The sequence below is a fragment of the Chlorocebus sabaeus genome, chromosome 27, assembly GCF_047675955.1.
Source record: "Chlorocebus sabaeus isolate Y175 chromosome 27, mChlSab1.0.hap1, whole genome shotgun sequence".
NCBI lineage: Eukaryota > Metazoa > Chordata > Mammalia > Primates > Cercopithecidae > Chlorocebus > Chlorocebus sabaeus.
Window position 1 is genome coordinate 2,433,609 of NC_132930.1, and position 21,408 is coordinate 2,455,016.

The window sequence follows — 21,408 nt, forward strand, 5'->3', positions numbered from 1 at the left end:
AGGAGACTTAGTCTCCTAAATCTAGGGATTTTTATTACAGCATTGTTAGTAAGAGCAAAGACATGGAAACAACCAATCCTTCATTAGTAGAAAAGAAATAAAAATAGAAAAGGGGAACAAAATATTATGTATTTATACACTAGAACAATATTGTAAAATGAAATAGCTCTATGTATATTAGCATAGATAATTTCCAAAATGGTTTCAAGTGAAAAAAGCACAAGTTGCAGAATTATGCATAGAGGAAGATATTGCTTTGGAAACTTAAAATACACGTGCAAACCTTTACATTGGTTATGAAAGCTTATATAGGTGCGTAAAAGGATGAAGAATTACCCTGAAGGATATACACCAAACTCACAGTAGTGACTGCACCTAGGGAAATAGGAAAGGGACTGGCAGGTTACAGGTTTTTTGTTGTTGTTGTTTGTTTGTTTGTTTGTTTGTTTTTTCAGACAAAATATTGCTCTGTTGCCCAGGCTGGAGTGCAATGGCGTGATCTCAGCTCACTGCAACCTCCACCTCCCAGGTTCAAGTGATTCTCCTGCCTCAGCCTCCCCAGTAGCTGGGACTACAGGCGCGTGCCACCATGCCCGGCTAATTTTTGTATTTTTAGTAGAGATGGGGCTTCACCATGTTGGCCAGGCTGGTCTGAAACTCCTGACCTCAAATGATTTGCCCACCTTGTCTTTCCAAAGTTTGCTGGGATTGCAAGCGTGAGCCACTTTGACTGGCCGCGGTTTGTTGAAAGAACTTTAAATATAAAGTTTTATTTTTTTCACATGCCATAAAAGGACTGACAATCAATTTGACAGAAGTCAACAGTTGTTAATTCCTGGTGGCAGAAATATGAATGATATAATTCATATTTTATAGTTCATATAAAATGAATATATGAATATTTCATAATTCATATATAATGATTTGCTGTTTTGCATTTTGAAATGGGGGTCACTATATTTATTCACTAAGTAATTAATTTATATGATACAACATTCAAAGTGTATAAAATATATACAGTGAAAGATATTTTCCCTTCCACTCCAATTGTCCAGTCCCATACTTCCCCTTCCTCAGAGGCAGACAATCACTGTTACCACTTTCTGGTTGCATTTTTCCAGAGAGATTCTCCCCACTCCTTTATGCACAGCACACACACACACGCAAATATAGATATTTACACATATATGTATATTTCCTACAAATGGTAGCATACCAATTTTTTTTTTTTTCTTTTTTTTTTGAGACAGAGTCTCACTCTTCACCCAGGCTGGAGTGCAGCGGCACAATATCGGCTCACTGCAGCCTTTGCCTCCTGGGTTCAAGTGAGTTTGGGCTAATTTTTGTATTTTTAGTAGAGATGGGATTTCACCATGTTGGCCAAGCAGGACTTGAACTCCTGATCTCAAGTGATCCACCCACCTTGACCTCCCAAAGTGCTGGTATTACAGGCGTGAGTTTAAGGATTTCCAATACCTTTTTTTCCTTCCCAAAAGAGGTCCCATAGATGGAATACAATATAGTATATAAAATATAAAAATAACAAGCTACCAGAGGTAGGAAGACAGGAAAAGGGAGGGAAGAAGGGAGATTGAGACTGTGGCAGAAGAAACAACAATAATTCAGCAGACAATGGAGAAATCTTTTTTTTTTTTTAATGGAGTTTCGCTCTTGTTGCCCAGGCTGGAATGCAATGGCACAATCTCCGCCCACCACAACCTCCACTTCCCGGGTTCAAGCTGTTCTCCTGCCTCAACCTCCCGAGTAGCTTGGATTACAGGCATGTACCACCACACTGGACTAATTTTGTATTTTTTTAGTAGAGACGCGTTTTCACCATGTTGGTCAGGCTGGCCTCGAACTTGCGACCTCAGGTGATCCACCTGCCTTGGTCTCCCAAAGTGCTGAGATTACAGGCGTGAGCAGTAATCCTCGAAGGAGATAATTTTGTCAGTTGTGGGGTTGGGGGAGGTGGTGGTGAGATCAGGGTATTGAGTACCCCAGCTATGCTTTTCCTGTGGGCTTGCCTTGTGCTGGCTGTGTTCTTCAATGTTAAGTCACTGTCCTGATAGTTATTCTGCGTAACTCCTCCTCCATCCAGGGCCACACCAAATTCTTCTTCTTGTCCTTGGATCCCAGTGGTAGTAACAGTTTGGTTACTTCTAACCCGAGGTTACTGCACCATCCTTTGTGGTTTCCCTATACTAATATCTTTGTAAATAGTCTCTTTGGAAATAACCTCTTCCAAAATTATCTTGAGTGTGCTTTTCTTTTTGGTTGGGACCCTGACTGGGAACCTCCTTCAAAAGTATTACTTATCTATTACATATCCTTTTTGTCTTATTCACTGTAGTATTAATTTCTTGAAGGCATATATCATATATTTTGTTAATATCTGTATTCATAGCATTGAGTACACTTCCTGTGGCTAGCAGGTATTGATAAATATTTTTGTCTTGAGAAGCAAGAATGGAAGGAATGATGGAAGATGGTAGGATTATAGTCCCAAGCAGGTTTTTAAAAATCTTAGTTTGGGCAGGGCGTGGTGACTTATGCCTGTAATCTCAGCACTTTGGGAGGCCGAGGCAGGTGGATCACCTGAGGTCAGGAGTTCAAGACCAGACTGGCCAACAAGGTGAAACCCCGTCTCTACTAAAATACAAAACTTAGCTGAGTCTGGTGGTGCACACCTGTAATCCCAGCTACTAGGGAGGCTGAGTCAGGAGAATTGCTTGAACCCACGAGGTAGAGGTTGCAGCGAGCTGAGATTGTGCCACTGCACTCCAGCCTGGGCAACAGAGCAAGACTCCATCTAAAAAAAAAAAAAAAAAAAAAAACTTAGTTTGGTTTCCTAAAATTTTCTCATTTCTCCCAGTCTCCAAATCAGTTCAGTAACCATTTTCTCTGTTTCTGCTCTATGGAAATCACTTCTCTAGGAGTGGGGTTCTGGCTAGTGATTCGGGCATGGCTCGTGCCTCCAGAAATTTGTCTCAGTGAAGGGACCAGCGTGGCTAAAGTTTCTTAAAGCAGGAGGTGTCTCTTGGGGGTGGAAGATGGAAGTGGGATCTGACACTAATGGAGGAGGCGTGGAAAAGCTTCTGTGGCTATAGGAAGAGGATTAATGAGCAGTATTAAGAGCCAAGTTGAGACTCCATAGCAGGAACTTATAGTGCATCTAATCCACTTTACATTACACAAAACTACTATATTAGCCTTCCTAAAGTAAATCTGGGGTGATTTCATGCTCTTGCCTTAAAATGACTCTTCATTTCATGTAGAAAGAAGAATGAGCCCCTATTTTGATGCAGTGCTCTTACTTTCACAGACCTGTTTCTTATTTTTTCTCTGTGTAGAAATTAAACTAGTTTAATTTCTGTTCTCCAGATGGGCTTCCACAGGAATTCCATAGGAATATCTCCTGCCTCTATGTCTGTTGTGGGAAATCAGGGACCCCAAACGGAGGGATGGGCTAAAGTTGCAGCAGAAGAACATAAATTGTGAAGATTTCATGGACATTTATTAGTTCCCCAAATTAATACTTTTATAATTTCTTATGCCTGTCTTTACTGCAGTCTCTGAACATAAATTGTGAAGATTTCATGGACACTTATCACTTCCCCAGTCAATACCCTTGTGATTTCCTATGCCTGTCTTTACTTTAATCTCTTAATCCTATCATCTTCATAAGCGGAGGAGGATGTATGTTGTGTCAGGACCCTGTGATGATTGCGTTAACTGCACAAATTGTTTGTAGAGCATGTGTGTTTGAGCAAGATGAAATCTGGCACCTTGAAAAAAGAACAGGATAACAACAATGTTCAGGGAACAGGAGAGATAAGACTTTGGACTCTGACTGCTGGTGAGCCAGACGGAATAGAGCCATATTTCTCTTGTTTCAAAGGCAAGTAGGAGAACTATCGCTGAATTCTTTTTCTCAGTGAGGAACATCCCTGAGAAAGAGAATGTGCCCTGAGGGTAGGCCTATAAATGGCCCCCAGGGGGCCGCCGCCTTTTACGGTCAAAGTCAAAGGGATGAAATAAGCCCTGGTCTCCTGTAGCACTCCAAGGCTTAGTAGGATGAGGAAATTCCCACCTAATAAATTTTGGTCAGACAGCTTGTCTGCTCTCAAACCCTGTCTCCTGATAAGATATTATCAATGACAGTTCAAGCCCAAAACTTCATTAGCAATTTTAATTTTGCCCCATCCTGTGGTCCTGTGATCTCGCCCTGCCTCCATTTGCTTTGTGATATTTTATTACCTTGAGAAGCATGTGATCTCTGTGACCCACACCCTATTGGTGCACTCCCTCCCCTTTTGAAGATTGCCAGTGAAAACTTGCTGGTTTTATGGCTCAGAGAGCATCACGGAACCTGCCGACATGTGATGTCTCCCCCAGCTTTAAAATTTCTCTCTTTTGTACTCTTTCCCTTTATTTCTCAGACCAGCCAAGACACTTAGGGAAATAGAAAAGAACCCATGTTAAATATCAGGGGTGGGGTTTCCCCCAATATATATCTTTACGCATGAATTCCCATTTGCCTGGAATAGGAAGCCTTTCTCTTGCCCTGTTTCCACCTGATAAATCCTACTTACCCAGGCCCCTTATTTTCTGTTTGCTCTTGAATTTATTGTTTCAGGAGGTGTCTCCCATGGTGATTTCATCTTCCAACAGAGAGTATCTCCCTTTCTAATCCCAGATCCTGTTGACCATTCCTGACTTTAAGCAGCCTCTTGCATTTATGCCTCCTGCTCTTGGGGTAGTAGGAGTATCCTATTATTGTTAATCTCACTGTTTCCTCACTGTCCTCTGTTTAACGTTACTAACACTTTTGTAACTAATGCTCTGTATTAAATTCCTTCTATTGAACTACCTGATGTTAGCCGCTTTTCTGATTGGCTGATTTCTGATTCACTGTGTTAGATTCACTGTGTTAGCACACCTGATTGAAAGACTGTGCTTCAAGATCCAACTCCATCTTCTTCGTGGACCTTTTCTCATTATGTGGCTGAAAAAGATTTAAAAAAACTCCCCTAGAATATTAAAAAATCTGTTATTTCAACAATCATATTTTTCTTATGACATTGTAAAAATATATACTAATTTCTAAACAAAGTATATCAGAAATTGGGGAAAGGATGATTGACAATTACAAATAATTATCTAAGTTTTCCTTGTAGATGCCAAATACTTGTTCATTTTAGTACTCTTGGCTTGTTCCCCTGTAGTCCTCTGCTACACTACTAGTTGTAAACTCTTTTGGGGGCATACTCATCTTTGGATTTGTTCCTTATCCAACTGGCAGAGAACTCTGTGCATTGTACATGTGTGCTATTTATTGAGTTGGGTACAGACTCGTTGCTTGGCATGTGTATTTTTTCTTTTTTCGAGACAGAGTCTCGCTCCGTCAGCCAGGCTTGAGTGCAGTGGTGTCATCTTGGCTCACTGCAACCTCTGCCTCCTAGGTTCAAGTGATTTTCCTGCCTCAGCATCCCAAGAAGCTGAGACCACAGGCACCCACCACCACACCCAGCTAATTTTTTGTATTTTTAGTAGAGACAGGGTTTCACTGTGTTAGCCAGGATGGTCTCAATCTCCTGACCTTGTGATCTGCCTGCCTTGACCTCCCAAAGTGCTGGGATTACAGGTGTGAGCCACCATGCCCAGCCATATTCTTAATTTTCATTTTATATTCCAGTTGTTCTTTGCTATTATATAGAAGTAAAATTCATTTTTACATTGACTTTACAGTCTTGCAACCTTGCTAAATTCACTTATTTGTTCTAATCAGTTTTTTCTAGATGCCAAAGAATTTATTTTATGGTTTACTACATACACTATTATGTCATCTGCAAGTAACTAGTTTTACTTCTTTTCCAATTCAGATGCTTTGTATTCTTTTTCTTGCCTTATTGCAAGTGCTAGAACCTCCAGTGCAATGTTGACTACTTCTAGAATATCCTTGTCTTATTCTTGACCTTAGGAAGAAAATGTTCAGTCTTTCATCATTAAGTATAATGTTAACTGTAGTTTCTTTTTTTTGTTGTTTTGTTTTGTTTTGTTTTGTTTTGTTTTTTGAGACAGAGTCTGGTTCTGTCGCCCAGGCAGGAGTGCAGTGGCAAGATCTTGGCTCACTGCAAATTCTGCTTCCTAGGTTCAAGCGATTCTCCTACCTCAGCCTTCTGAGTAGCTGGGATTACAGGTGCTTGCCACTATGCCTGGTTAATTTTTGTATTTTTAGTAGAGACAGGGTTTCACCATGTTGGCCAGGCTGGTCTCCAACTCCTGACCTCAAGTGATCCACCCACCTTGGCCTCCCAAAGTGCTGGGATTACAGGTGTGAGCCACCACACCTGGCCAATGTTAACTGTAGATTTTTTGATACATGCTGTTTATTGGGTTGAGGAAGTTCCCTTCTATTTCTGGTTTGCCAAGAATTCTAGTTATAAATGTTTGGGTGAGGGAGAAGGGACAAGATGGAGGAAGGTGAACAAGAAGGCATAATCCATGTTGCTTCCGGGTTCTTCCTCACCAACTTTCCCGTGCGCGGGAAAATGCAGCCCACCCCGGGAAGATGCAGATCAACTGAGCAGGCGCCAGGTGATGTCAATCCGAAGAGATTGAAACTTACCCGGCCACGCCTATGGAGACGCCCCTATCACACCCTTATCCCGCCCACTGCCCTCCCCCTTCCAGTACCAATGCATAAAAGTCCGCTGCCGGCAGGAGCCGGTGTGACTTCTTCGGCCCCCGCATTTGTGGACCGGAGAACATCACCCGAGAGCGCCGGCGCGACTTCCCTGGCCCCCCCCACACCTGAGGACCAGAGAACCTCGTCTGAGAGTGTATGCTTATTTGCAATAAAAGACTGCCACTTTCTTATGTACTTTGGCCTCATGTTTAATTACTTAGCTCTCCTAAATTAAGTTACATTAAATTAAATGAAACAAAACAATAAATGGGTGTTGAATTTTGGAAAAACGTATTTTCTACATTTGTTGAAATCAACATTTGGTTTTTCTCCTTACCTTTTGTCATTATTATTGTGAATCTTATTGATTACTTTTCAAATTTATATCTACATTTCTCATTTTAAGTTACAAAAATACTTATAAATTATAATAGTTGTTTGTAAGTTTTGTTTGCAAGAACTGATCCTCAGGTTTCAGATTTGTAGATCTGAAATATCAAACAGTTAACAGCAACCTTGAAGCCTTTCCTAACCATTATTTTCTCTCTCCCACTTATGGCATTCAGAAAAGGCCAAAGGCACTAAAGGCAAATAACACAGAGTAATGTTTCACAAGGTGTGATTCAGGAATCCTTTGCAACAGAATTACTTACAGTGCCTGATAAAGCTGTAGATTTATGTGCCCTACCCATACCTTACTCAGACTCTGAAAATAGGGCCCTGAAATATGCATTTTAAACAAGCTTCACAAGTATACTCATGCTAAATTAAAAGAACCACTAATACATAGTTAATTATATGTGGGTTTGTGTGTGTATGTGGGTACACAGAGTATCTTCTCTACCCTTTTATATAAAGAAGGCATTATTATTCTGTTTACAAATGTGTAAACTGAGGTTTCATGAGGTTAAAAAATCTCACTTGAGTTCATTCAGCTAATAAGTGATAAAGCCAGGTTTTGAACCCAAGCTAGAGCATGATTTCAATGTAGAATATACTGCTTCCATGTATTCACGGTTCATGTTCCATATTTGTTTTGCCCGAATTACCCGTAAGATTTTCTCAACCATTGCTTTGGTATATTTTTGTGTAGTTTGTTATATCCTTACTTAGGTAAGGAATTTTTGTGATTCAGCTAAATATGAAAGCTGAATCTTGCTTTCCAAAGCAATTGTTTCTCTTTGATTCACAAATTTCAATTCAAAGACTCATGCATAGGAAAATCAGCAAAGCAACAAAGTCCCTAAAAGAATATATTTTTCTGTTCTTTTCGTATGTTTTGCCTATGATCCTACGATATCAGAAGAGTTGAAAGTATATGAAAATAATAAACAATTACTATTAATATTTTTTTTCAAACTACAGAGTAATTTTACCTTTAAAAACAGATGGAAAAATTCAAAATAAAATATTAGCAGCTGGGATCCAGTAGTATATAAAAAGAATAACTTACCAGGGCTGGGCACAGTGGCTCACACCTGTAATCCCAGCTACGCGGGAGGCTGAGGCAGGAGAATCCCTTGAACCAAGGAGGCGGAGGTTGCAGTGAGCTCAGATCATACCACTGTGCTCCAGTCTGGGTGACAGAGCAAGACTCTGTCTCAAAACAAACAAGCAAAAAAAGAATGACTTATCATAACCAAGAAATGTTTATTGTAGAACTGTTAAAAGTTTTAATATAGTTCACCATATTAATATTGACAGGAAAATATGATTATTTCTATGAGAGCAAAGGAGATTCTAATAAGAACCCAACATTAATTCCCATATCTAATATTTTAAAAATAGGAAACTTCCTAACATGAGTAAAACATCTACCTCAAACTAATGGACAACACCATGCTTGAGAATGAAAATCAAGAGGCATTTTCATAAAGCCAAGGACCATACTGGATATCTGTTAAGATAGTTATAATAACAGAATATAAATACTATTATATATTATTTTCTGGAAGTTTTAGTCAAGGCAATTAGACATTAAAACTAAATGCTTCTTAAAAAGAGGAAATGAAATAATTTTGTGTAAGTAATATAATTGTATTGCAAAGACAGAAATTAATTAATACAAAACCTATTAGAAAAAAATTTTGTAAAGGCCAATAAGGTGGTCAGTTTCAAAATAAAAAAGAATAAATAATTTCCTGACATAGCAAAAGTAAAGAGTTAGTATACATCAAGGGAAAACCAAGTTAATGACAAAAGAAAAACAAATATAAAACATGTAGGAATTAATAAAAATGTAGAATCTATATATTGAAACTTTTTTGAAAATGTAAAGGAAAATAATTTCTTAATTTATTCTATGATTTTAAAGCAAATTCCATCAAAATCTCTACAGTTGGAAAGGCAGTTTTAAAATAACATTTCAGATCAGTAGGGAAAAGATGGTCTATTGATTACTGATTAAATGCTAATTAGAATATCAACTATCCATTTAGAAAATATAAAGCTAAATCTCTGCTGCATACCTTACGCCAAAATTAATTTGAGGTAGATTAAAAAGGAAACCATAAAACCAGTGGGAAAAATATCTATTAATAATTATAAATTCTAAATGTCTCTATTTTTCTGTTTATAATTTCTATTTTTTAGAGAGGTTATGTATTTTTTAAAGTGATTAATAAAAAAATTTCCAAGCAGAATACTTAGGCCAACAGGAAATGACAGGGCAAGAGAAGTGACTCATTTTTCTTTAGGGTTAAGCAAAGGCCAGGCTTGGTTTGTTCTGACAATAGGAATTATATTTTCTGTTCTCATTTAATCTTTTACTCATATAATTTTTTCTGTATATTATGATGAATGAAATAGTTACATATTCTCCCTTCCCTAGTCATAAGGTTTGAGATCTCTAAAGAGAATGTTTATTGATGACAATAGGGAGTTGGCATGTGGGGAAATATACCAGAATAGTCATGTCTTCATTCTGATGCTGAAAAGGAGTCAGTGAAGCATTTCTCTTCTTAGAAAGCAGTTGTTTCTCAGTAAAAATTACTTTAATTATATTTTAAAATATCTGTACATATTCATTAACAAACATAACAAAAATTCTTTATTTCCTATTTATTGACTACTGCCTGCTAGTTATTTTCATTAGTTGTTTGGATACTGGAGTGAGATAGAAAGCATTATTTATTATTGTCTTCACTTGAATATTTAACATTTTGTAAAATTTAAGTCATTATTGATTTTACTTTCAATAATGAGATATGTTTTATACATTTTTCTATATCAAATGATTTTTCTTTCATTTTAATTTACTTAAGAGTCTTACGAATTGGCAAGAAAAGTTCTGAGAACAGATGGGGACAGTCCTGCCTTGGACTCTCTCAGGGCAGAGTATAAATGGGTGGACATGATTGACAGTTCATTGTAACTCAAAAGTATATGCTACCATGAGGATTATGTTTATTAAACTGATAGTAGAAATTGTCATTTACTGGGCTCGTACTATGTGCCAGGCATAATGCTAAGCACTTAACTCATTTAATCCTCACCACAGTTTGTGAAGCAAATGTTATTCAGGAAAACAAGATGAATTTTCTAAAGAACAAAGTTGTCCAATAATGGATCAGGCTACTCACAAGGCAGGAAGTTCCCACAACCAGAAGTGTTCCAAAAGAGACCAGGTGATCATTCATCGGGAATATGATAGTGGCATTCCTGTTTGAGTAGAAGGTTGGCTCAAGTGACCCTTGAAATTATAACTGCTTCTAGGTTTCTATGATTCTACTTTGCAAATGCCATCACACCTTGTAATATAAACCAAATAACACCAGCAAAATCACTCAATTTAAAATCCAGTTATTGGCTTGGTGTGGTGGCCCACGCCTGTAATCCCAACACTTTGGGAGGCTGAGGTGGGAGGATCATTTGACGTCTGGAGTTCAAGACCCGCCTGAGCAATATAGTGAGATCCCATTTCTACAAAAAATTAGTCAAATGTGGTGGCATGTGCCTGTATTCCCAGCCACACAGAAGGCTGAGGCAGGAGGACTGCTTGAGCCCAGGAGTTTGAGGCTGTAGTGAGCCATGATCACACCACCGCATTCCAGCCTGGATGGCAGGGTAAGACCCTGTGTCAAAAAAAATTCAGTTATTATGTTTTAAACATATCAGTTCTTTCTGTCAGTTGAGACACTAGTGTTGTTTGCTTAAACTTATAATACATGTAGTTTTTGGTTTATTTTTTCCTGTTGAGGTTCAGTGGCCCTCAAGTTTAAAAGTGGATTATTGAAATGGTATACTAGAATTATGACGACTTTAATATTAAAATTTAAGTATGTTTTTGATTTCTCATCTGTAGTGCCAAAAATTTGGGGGAAATTAGGAATCAGTGTAACGAGAAGTTAAAAGCATAAATTTTTGGCATTATATGTGCTTTGGTTCATATAGCTACTATATTGAGTATATATTCTGGCTATATGTTTTTGGCAAATTAAGTATCTTTGCTGAGTTCCAGATTCCTGTAAGAACCTGAGGAAATACTTACTTCATAGTTTGTAGTGAGAATTACCTGAATAGAGTGCTTTCTGTCTGGCATAGAGTAAGAACCTAGTAAATTGTCAAGTAAATTATTACATTAAAGAATGGCATCACTAAAAACATATACTTTTTTTTTCATTTTCAACAATGTATTTATTCAACCTGGCACATCCAAAATATTATTCCAACATGTAATCAATTTTTTTTGTTGTTTGTTTTGAGATGGAGTCTCGCCCTGTCACCAGGCTGGAGTGCAAGTGGCACGATCTCAGCTCACTGCAATCTCCGATTCCCTGGTTCAAGCGATTCTCCTGCCTCAGCCTCCCGAGTAACTGGGATTACAGACACACGCCACCACGCCCAGCTAATTTTTGTATTTTTAGTAGAGACGGGGTTTCACCATGTTAGCCAGGATGGTCTCAATCTCCTGACCTCATGATCCACCCACCTCGGCCTCCCAAAGTGCTGGGATTACAGGCGTAAGCCACCGTGCCGGGCCGTAATCAATATTTTAAAAATCGGGTAATGAGATATCTTGCATTCTTTTTTTATGCAGACGCTTCCAGCACATCTCAATTCACATGTTAAATTTCCAAGTAAATGTTCGATGTATATTTAGATTTATAAAATTCACAATTGAAATTGAAGGTTCACATATCAGGTTTTTCCAAACACACTTAAAAGTCTCCTAATAACTTTATTATCACTTCAAATAGTTAAAATTAAATAAAGTTTAAAATCCAGTCCTCAGTCTCACTAGCCACATTTCCAGTGCTCAGTAGCCACAAGAGCTGGTGCCCACCACATTGGACAGCATTTTTTTTTTTTTTTTTTTGAAACAGAATCTTGCTCTGTCACCCAGATTGGAGTGCACTGCAAGCTTCACACACCCCGCCCCCCGTCTCAAGCGATCCTCTCACCTCAACCTCCTGAATAGCTTGGACCACAGGCATGCACTACCACGCCTGACTAATTTCCATATTTTTAGTAGAGATGGGGGTCTCACCATGTTGCCCAGGCTGGTCTGGAACCCCTGACCTCAAGTGATCTGCCCTCCTTGGCCTCCCAAAGTGCTGAGATTATAGGCATGAACCACAGCACTCGGCCTGGGCAGCTCATTTATAATTGGTTCTCAGCTCTGGCTACTCGGCAGAATCCAGAATCCATAGAAAAGGCTTTTAAGAGTACAGTTCCACAGCCCCCATCCCCAACCTTACTCAATGGGAGGCTGGTTCCAAGAGGCAGCCTGTGTTTCCTGATGGAAGAATGTGACAGGGCTGTATCTTTAATGTTTCACCTTGAACGTTGGAGACAGCTTCAAGGAGGAGGTAACTAGATGTGTCTTAGTCCATTTTCTGTTGCTTATAAGAAATATCTGAAATGCAAATCAAAACCACAGTGAGATACCATCTCACACCAGTTAGAATGGCGATCATTAAAAAGTCAGGAAACAACAGGGGCTGGAGAGAATGTGGAGAAATAGGAACACTTTTACCCTGTTGGTGGGACTGTAAACTAGTTCAACCATTGTGGAAGACAGTGTGGCAATTCCTCAAGGATCTAGAACTACAAATACCATTTGACCCAGCCATCCCATTACTGGGTATATACTGAAAGGATTATAAATCATGCTGCTATAAAGAAATATGCACACATATGTTCACTGTGGCACTATTTACAATAGCAAAGACTTGGAACCAACCCAAATGTCCATCAATGATAGACTGGATTAAGAAAATGTGGCACATATACACCATGAAATACTATGCAGCCATAAAAACAGATGAGAACATGTCGTTTGCATCATTCTGAGCAAACTGTTGCAAGGACAGAAAACCAAACACTGCATGTTCTCACTCATAGGTGAGAATTGAATAATGAGAACACTTGGACACAGGGTGGGGAACATCACACACCAGGGCGTGTCGTGGGGTGGGGGGAGGGAGGAGGGATAGCATTAGGAGATATACCTAACGTAAATGACGAGTTACTGGGTGCAGCACACCAACATGGCACATGTATGCATATGTAACAAAACCTGCACGTTGTGCACATGTGCCCTAGAACTTAAAGTATTAAAGAAAAAAAAAAAGAAAAGAAACATCTGAAACTGGACAATTTACGAAGAAAAGGAATTTTTTTTTTTTTTTTTCTATTCTGGAGTCAGAAGTCCAAGGTCAAGGCCCTTCTTCTTAATATTTTTGATGCAAATATTTTTGTATTTAAGAATTGAGGTAAAATTTGCATACTGTGAGTAAAATGCACATATATTAAGGGTACAATTTGATGATTTTTGATCACTGTATACACTCATGTAACCACCTTCCCCAATTTTCATTCCAGAAAGTTCCCTGGTGCCCTTTTCAGTAAATTTCACCCCCCTTAGACAACTACTATTTTTATTTCTATCACCAATGTTTTGCCTGTCCTTGAATTTTATATAAATGTAATCGTGCAGCACATACTCTTATATCTGGCTTCTTTCATGTTTTTGAGCTTCATCCATGTTGTTGCAAGTATCAAGAGTTCATTTCTACTTATTGCTGAAAAGTATTTCATTGTTCTTTTAAACCAGATTGTTTATCCATTCCTCTATTGATGAAAATATGGGTTGCTTCCAGTTTGGGACTTCTATAAATATAGCTGATGAAAACATTCTTGTACAAGTGTTTTTATATACATATGATTTCATTTCATTATATGTGTTTTGATAAGCAAAAGTTTGGAATTCTAATGATATCCAATGCATCAAAAATGTCTTTTAGATTTAGTGTCTTTTTTGTGCACTCTCTAAGAGGTCTTGCCTATCCCAAGTCATGAGGATATTTTCCTATGTTTTCATCTAGAAGCTTTATAATTGTAGCTTCTATGTTTAGGTCGGTGATCCATCTTAAATTGAATAAATACATATAGTGGAATTACTGAGAAACAGTAATTGTGTGTTTGTAGGTAACTGCCAAACAGTTTGCCAAAGAGGTTGTACCGTCCTTCGTCCCACCAGTGATGTGCGTGACATTTGGGGTCTTGGTCTTTTAAATTTTAGCCATTGTACTAGGTGTGAAAACATATCTTGTTGTGGTTTTAATTTGTATTTATTTGTAGACTAATATTTTTATATCTTCTTTTGCGAAGAATTTGTTGAAGATTTTTGTTTATATTTTTATTGGGTTGTTTTTATTGTTGATTTGCATAAAATTTCATAAATATTATGTATATAAGTCTTGTCAGATAAATGTACTATGAATATGATTATCTGTGGCTTGCCTTTACATCTTCTTATATGTCTTTTGATAAGCAAAAATTTACAATTTTGATGCTATCCAATGCATTAAAAATTTATTTTAGGGCTGGGCACGGTGGCTCACACCTGTAATCCCAGCACTTTGGGAGGCCAAGGCGGGCAGATCACTTGAGGTCAGGAGTTTGAGACCAACCTGGCCAACGTAGTGAAACCCCGACTCTACTAAAAATACAAAAAAATTAGCCAGGTGTGGCGACAGGTGCCTGTAATCCCAGCTACTCATGTGGCTGAGGCAGGAGTATTGCTTGAACCAAGGAAGTGGAGGTTACAGTTAGCCAAGATGGTGCCACTGCACTCCAGCCTGAGTGACACAGTGAGATTGTCTCAAAAGATTTTTTTCCTTTTAGATTGAGTATCTTTTTTGTGCCCTTTCTAAGAAATCTTGCCTACCCAAAAGTTATGAGAATATTTTCCTATGTTTTCTTCTAGAAGCTTTGTAATTTTAGCTTTTATGTTTCGGTCTGTGATCCATATTGAATTAATTTTTGTGGTGGTGTGAGGTAGGGGTGAGTTTTCTTTTTTTCTTCATGTACTTTTAAAATGATAATTTACTTTATTTGCACACTCAGGCCACAAGGTTTTCAAGTTTCCAAAGTGAACATGGATTAGTGGAACTAATTAAATCTGACTTATTTTTGATTGTCCAAAGGCTCTTAGATGAATGTGTACCATTGGTTGTTGCTATTGATTTCTCATTTCTTTTGAGTTTCTATTTTATTCTCTTTGCCTCTGATTAAGCACTGTAGTTTTTGTGAAGCTGTCGGGCACCAGCACTCACATTTGCCATCAACTCTCTCCCTGGTGACTTGTACCTGTCTTTCTCTATAGTTTCCTAACCTTTCTCAAAATCTTCATGCTTCATGTCTTTGTTGATTGATCATGTAAAATCTTCTTCACAAGCATTTTTTTCTTTATGTTGTTAATTTCTCTATAAACAAAGTAATTCTGTTATGGCAAGTGATTTTATTTTTGTAATAAAAATACATTTATTTGTAGCTTTAACTTTATTACTTATGTTTCTGTATTACTTAAATGAAAAATGAAATAATTATAATGAATTATGTTTAAGGTACTCAATTAAAACTTGGTGCAGAATTGATTCCACTTTAAGGCTAAAAAGCTTTAGTAAATGTCAGGTATTATGTTCAAGAGCTCCTGCATGAACTTTTCTGAAGAGCTCACAATCTATCAGGGGAGGAGGACGTATCAGTACCCATGTAGTAGCCAGCGTATATAGAAGAAGATGCACAGAACTATGGGAACAAAAAGGAGGGTGTGCTGGATTCTGTGCCCAAGTAATCATCTACGGTTTTTTGTTTTTTTTTTTTTTTTTTTTTTTTTTGAGATGGATTCTTGCTCCATTGTCCAGGCTGGTGTGCAATGGTACAATCTCAGCTCACTGCAACCTCCACCTTCTGGGTTCAAACGATTCTCCTGCCTCAGTCTCCCAAGTAGTTGGGATTACAAGCACCTGCCATCATGCCCTGCTAATTTTTGTATTTTTGTAGAGATGGAATTTCACCATGTTGGCCAGGCTGCTCTTGAACTCTTGACCTCAGGTGATCAGGCTGCCTTGGCCTCCCAAAGTGCTGGGATTGCCGGCATGAGCCACCGTGCCTGGCCTCATTGATGTCTTTTCACAGGGCATATATGAACTGATTTTTGAAGGGCAAATAGGATTTTTCCTGGGAGAACAAAAAGGGTCAAGAATTCCATGCAAAATGAACAGCATGAGCAAAGTTATTGTTAAATAGAGGTGTATGTAAAAATTACAAACATGGCTAGGTGCAGTGGCTCACATCCCTACACTTTGGGAGGCTGAGGTGGGCAGATCACGAGGTCAGGAGATCTAGACTCTTCTGGCTAACATGGTGAAATCTCGTCTCTACTAAAAATACAAAAAATTAGCCGGGCATAGTGGTACATGCCTGTAGTCCCAGCTACTTGGGAGGCTGAGGCAGGAGAATCACTTGAACTTGGGAGGTGGAGGTTGCAGTGAGCTGAGATCCCGCCACTGCACTCCAGCCTGGGCAACAGAGTGAGATTCCATCTGAAAAAAACAAAATTATAAACACATCTATCTGATACATTATCAAATGCTTACAACATAGGAGAATGGCCAAAGCTGATCAAGATTTCTGAATTTTTGAAACCTTAATACTGTTTGATCGGTTCAGTTCTATGTCTGGTGGGAGATCTTCTAAACAGCATAAATATGTTTCTCATCATTGCTAAACTCACCTTTCTTCAAATTGCCGCTAGTGTTTGTGAACTACAGGCACAAATATCAGTGATTTTCTTATTTCCATTTTTAATTTTAATTTTACTTTTAGAGAGAAGGTCACTCTCTGTCACCCAGGCTAGAGTGCAGTGGCACAATCACAGCTCACTAAAGCCTTGACCTCCAAGGCTCAAGTGATCCACCTGCCTCAGCCTGCCAAGTAGCTGGGACTATGGGTGCAGTGCACATCACCACTCTGGGCTAATATTTTATTCTTATTTTTATTTTGTAGAGATGGACATCTTGCTATGTTGCCCAGTCTTGAACTCCTGGCCTTAAGCAATCCTCCCACCTCAGTCTCCCAAAGTGCTTGGATTACAGGTGTGAGGCATCATGCCCAGCCTGTGATTTTTGCTCACTTCAATAAAAGATCCATGAATATATTTAAGAAGACAACATTCTCATCGTCTCGCAAGGTTAGACTAATGTAAAAATTTGCAGGCTGGTGGCGGTGGCTCATGCCTGTAATCCTAGCACTTTGGGAGGCCAAGGTGCGTGGATCACCTGAGGTCACGAGTTTGAGACCAGCCTGGCCAACATGGTGAAACCCTGTCTCTACTAAAAATACAAAAAAATTAGCCAGGCATGGTGGCGTGTGCCTGTAAACCCAGCTACTTGGGAGGCCAAGGCAGGAGAATCACTTGAAGCCGGGAGGCAGAGGTTGCAGTGAGCCAAGATTGTGCTACTGCACTCCAGCATGGGTGACAGAGCGAGACTCTGTCTTAAAATAAATAAAAAAATTTTAAAAATTAAAATTTGCAGTAAATTCTGGAATTTCTCATAATGTAGATATTTAAATGCTAGCAGAAAAGGCAGTTTGACCATTAATGTTTCTCCTAAAATTTCTTCAAACAACAATAGTAACAAAAAGTCTAGGAATGTGCTCTGCTTTTCTCTTCTCTACCACCTCTCCCACACTCCCTTCTTCCCTTTTCCTTCCTCTTCTTTCACATTTCCCGTTCTGTCTTTTCCTCCCCCTTCCTTTCCCTCATTTTGACAACCTTTTCCAATGTTCTACAACACTTCATGTATCGAAAATCAGGAAAGTAATTTGTTCATTTGCAGAAACCGAATTGTACACTGGTCTTTTTCAATAAAAAGAGCTTTAATTCTTGGAAATAGATGCTAACAGTCATTAGAAGGGCTGGGGCTCTAGGCTGAACCTTAGACATGACCCCAGAACAGCATCCCAGAATTCCTATGAGCCACTTCCACTGCAACCTGGCACAACAGTCGCCCTACTCCTGCTAGGTGCATTCCGGCATCACCTGGATGCCCTTTCTTTGGCACCAGGAAAGCTAGTAACCAGACGGGGATAGCTGCCTCAGAATACACAATGCGTCCCTGCCCATTCTTGCTGGCAGCCATAGCAGAAATGGAAGATCCATTGTCTTCACCTCACTTCTATCTTCCAAATTTCATACAAATACATTTAATTGACTAAACCTAAATGCCACAAATTCTGTCCAGAATCTGAGCTGCAAAGCAGACTGAGTAATACAGATTTTTAGCTCTTCCAGTTTTTGCAGATCATGAAAGAACACTAGAAGGAGAGAAGAATGGATGATGTGGGCCAATTCACCATATCTGTCACCCTAGGAACCATTTCAAAGTCATTGTAAATTCAGTGAGTTTTTATAACTGCTAATGAAATGTCTCGTAAGGATAGTTTTTAAAACACAAAACAAGATTTGTTCATGCCGCGAGCATTTCTTGAGTACCTATTATGCGCAAGCACTCTGCTGGGATTACAAAAGTCTCCCTCCTAGAGGAGGTTGTAGCCTTGTGAAGACAGTGTGTGTAACAATTTAGCAAGTAGAAAATAATTGAAATATGTACAAAATGCAGTGGCAGAGAAGAGAAGGAAGTAATCATCTAGATCAAGGTGAGGAGTCAGTGGCTTGGACTTGAGCAATGGATAACACCTATTTGGACTCAAGAGAAGTGAACTTTTGAAGTCCAAGGAGAGCACATGCAAAGGCACAGAGGTGTGAAACAGCATGGCTCACGCAGGGTACTGCAGCCAGAACACCACTTTGTACCTTAGTAATAATCTGTTTTCATAGCATAGCCCAAGCATTAAAAAAATTGTTATATGGGCCAGGTGCGGTGGCTCACGCCTGTAATCCCAGCACTTTGAGAGGCTGACGGGGGAGGATCACCTGAGGTCAGGAGTTCAAGACCAGCCTGACCAACATGGCGAAGCCCTATCTCTAGTAAAAATACAAAAATTAGCAGGTGTGGTGGTAGGCACCTGTAATCCCAGCTACTTGGGAGGCTGAGACAGGAGAATAGCTTAAACCCAGGAGGCAGAGGTTGCAGTGAGCTGAGTGAGCCTAGGTGATAGAGTGAGACTGTGTCTCAAAAAAAAAAAAAAAAAAAAAAAAAGAAAAGGAAAGAAAGAAAGAAAAAGAAATTTTATTGGATTCCAAGAATTCATTTCCTAATCGAGTTACTGAGGCATGTACACAAAACTGTTAAGTAATAAAACTAGGAAAAAGTGATACTAAACTATTTAACATCTATTATAGTCATTGAGCACTTACCTATCAGAAAAGGATAGTTATAAAGCATAGTTATAAACAACTGGTCTAGTTGTATCTCTGGGTACCTTTACACAGCAGCCCTGTTTAAATATAGTTTAAAGGTCTCTGGGCCCATGGAGTCTTTGGATCCAAACAAACTTACATTGTCATCAATGGCACAGAATTTCAGCTCTACCTACAACCAGAGGGTCTTCAGGCTTATCCCTCTCAAAAAGGCTGGCGAGGTTTTCCAGGGAATCCCTGAAGGGGTGCCTCACATGTGCTCGTTTTGAACAGAACTATGTTCTTTAAATGGTTGACTCTTTCAAGGGCAAGTATCAAACTCAAAGCCTAGGTGATCAAGGCCAGTAAGGAATTAAGGGGAGGAACATTCTCCACTCTGCAGTCAGAGCCATTCTGGCACCGAGTATTGGAAGCCATGGAAGAAGCAGACTATGTCATCTTTCATGTGGTCATAAAATGGGAAGGTTTCCTGATTCCCCTTGTGGGACGTGCGGCAGGGGTGTGGTTCACCTGTTTAGTCTCCTCCCTCGCTGCTGCTCAAAGCCCTGAGGGAAGGGGGAGCACGCAGACGGACAGGTCCCAGGGTCCAAGTGGGCATGTGTTATAGTGAGCTCCTTTAGCCTTGCTGTCCGGGGACAGCTGAGTGTTAACCTCCCCACCTCCATTCTTTTCCGGAGTCCCGGACAAATCAGGTCATATGAACTGTTTGAAAGGTGATGAATGAGGAGACTTTGTTGAACAGTAGAGGTGACTTTCAGAGGGATGGGGAGTTGGAGTTCCGGGAAGGTGGAGGGATGTGGGGATAATCTACCACTGGAGTTCTGCCGTTCTGGACACAACTCCTCTTGATGTTCAGACGCCTCTTCCCTCCTTCTCCGCCGTGCCGCCCTGCTGCTCTCCACCACTCTCCGTCGCTCTCTGCCATTCTCTGCCACTCTGTTCCTCTGCTCCTCTCGACATTCAACCGCTTGTGTGTGTGCCCGCTAAGGTCTCAGGTGTATATGGGCACAGGATGCGGGGGACGTGGCAGCCAGAGTGGTCCCGGAAAATGCATCGTTGGGGCAAAAACAGGAGTGCCTGTTTTCACTTAGGTCTGAGGGCATAGGCCCGACTGTGGAGCTCTCGCCAGGGACCCCGGCCTTCTTTACCCAGCACTTCTCTGTCCCCCTCCCCGCATCAGTTACCGACATTCCCAAGGTGAGTACCCTCAAACTAGAGAGAGGATCCTTCCTGAGGAGCATGAACAGAAATCATAGACGGATAGAAGCTGAAGCCAGTGAAGAAGGCAATGTCTCTGACAGCAGCCAAAGGGGCACGGCCTGTGCTGAGAGCAGCTGGAAAGTGAATTGAGATTCCACCCTGCCTCCTCTACCTGCGCTGAGGAGATTATATGCCCTGACTAGAGTTTAGGCCAGTGTTTTCAAAATATGTTGCTCGGGTATATATGCATCTAAATAATTTAGGGGACTCGCTAAAAATGTGATCAATTTTATTTTTATTTCCTCTAAAGTTTGAACACCACTTAGGACTCTTTTTGTCTAAATGCCTATAGAAATTCACAGCTGATTACCTCCATTACATCTACTGCTTTTTACTGTTATTTCATTGCTTGATGGGTATGTGAGGTCCCTATGGTTTTGTTCTACATTATATTGCTTGAGTATTTTCAAAACTGGGATAAATCCAAATTTGTAAATGTTTTATACCTGTAGTACATTCTTAAATTTAAAAAATTTTACAAAAAACTAGTCAATGGAAATTAGGGGAATAAGCCATGCCTGCATTCTATTAAAGAATAATTCCTATGTAAAACTGCAAATAGACAGTATTTATAGTCTTAGGAAAATGGTAGGGTTGATACGGTTTGGGACACCCGAACTTCATCTTGAACTGCGGCTCCCATAATCCCTGTGTCATGGGAGGAACTCAGTGGGAGGTAGTTGAATCATGGGAGTGGATTTTTCCCATGCTAGTCTCATGATAGTGAATAAGTCTCATGAGATCTGATGGTTTTGTAATGGGGAGTTCCCCTGCACACGTCCTCTTCCCTGCTGCCATGTAAGATGTGCCTTTGCTTCTCCTTTGCCTTCTGCCATGATTGTGA

The 21,408-nt window shown here is 39.7% G+C and overlaps 1 protein-coding gene across 1 annotated transcript in view; it reads left to right on the forward strand.

The window, feature by feature from the left end:
• The window catches only part of CNGA1 (cyclic nucleotide gated channel subunit alpha 1), a 48,011-nt gene that overhangs the window by 10,185 nt on the left and 16,418 nt on the right, over positions 1-21,408 (forward strand). The gene's annotated exons all lie outside the window — the stretch shown is intronic.